Consider the following 1,038-nt stretch of genomic DNA (forward strand, 5'->3'; position numbering starts at 1 on the left):
CATCTGGTTCGCCCGAGCGCAAAAGGCCTCCAGTGCAAAGGGTTAAATATTTCTATTTGCGATGAATAGTTATTTTTATCATCGCGAATAAAGGAGCGACCACATTTAGGTAGTCCTTGTGTTTAATGTATGTACAAGTACGATGAGCTCATCGTCGACTATTGTTTAATGAAGACAAGATAAATAAATAGATACCGTCTATGTACACCGATAAATATATAATCGATACAATTTTATCAGTATAGAGATAAAGACGTTCGCGATTGATTCGCGAATCAGAGAGATTATCACCGAGCGACTTAATCGTTGAATCGGAGCTGTTCCTGAGCGAACCGTCGAGGAGAAGAAACCCGTGGTTCATTTGCATTCGAATGGGTCGCGTTACAAAAGGCTCGTTACAAGTTTTCAATGAGAGGAAGAACCGATCCGATCGGGCCGAGTTCGGAAAGACGTTTCCTCCACGACTCCCAAGGGCGAATTGTCGCTGGAAATTTTGCTAATGCCCGAAGTGAAAACAAATTGGAGCATGCGGGTCACGCGGCGGTGACGCAAATCAAATTCGTCACGATTCAATGACCGGTTATACGCCCCGAAGGAAGTGCACGTTACATTTCAATTTCAATTCAAGATGCTTCGGGCTCGGAATCGACTGATCACGTGTCATAGTTACAAATTAGTATCTCGATCCATTGTTTTCGAAATCAGATTATTTATTTGCACGTGGAGCGAACACGCTACGTAATTCGTCGAACTAATTGGGGAAAAATGAAAGATATTAACGAAGCAGACCGATCATCGACGTCAACTGGAGTGAGAGAATTTAACAACGCTAGAGAGGTCCAAAGAGGGTGCGCCAAAGGGCAGACGAGACTCGCCCAAGGAAGACCGACCTTTTGCGTGCCTTCGTCGCCAGACGGGAAAAATTCTAAAAAGAGATCTCGTCGAATGAAACTATCGTCGTCGACCGATAGAACATTTATCAATTGATAAAAAACGTAACGTTCATCGTGATCAGGCGTTTTTTCAAGGTCGTATCGT

At 43.6% G+C, this 1,038-nt stretch overlaps 1 protein-coding gene across 4 annotated transcripts in view; it reads right to left on the reverse strand.

The window, feature by feature from the left end:
- Positions 1–1,038, reverse strand: part of HnRNP-K (Heterogeneous nuclear ribonucleoprotein K) — a 65,240-nt gene that overhangs the window by 20,571 nt on the left and 43,631 nt on the right. The gene's annotated exons all lie outside the window — the stretch shown is intronic.

This window comes from Ceratina calcarata, unplaced genomic scaffold, assembly GCF_001652005.2.
Source record: "Ceratina calcarata isolate Rehan_Ccalc_2016 unplaced genomic scaffold, ASM165200v1 scaffold233.2, whole genome shotgun sequence".
Taxonomy (NCBI): Eukaryota; Metazoa; Arthropoda; class Insecta; order Hymenoptera; family Apidae; genus Ceratina; species Ceratina calcarata.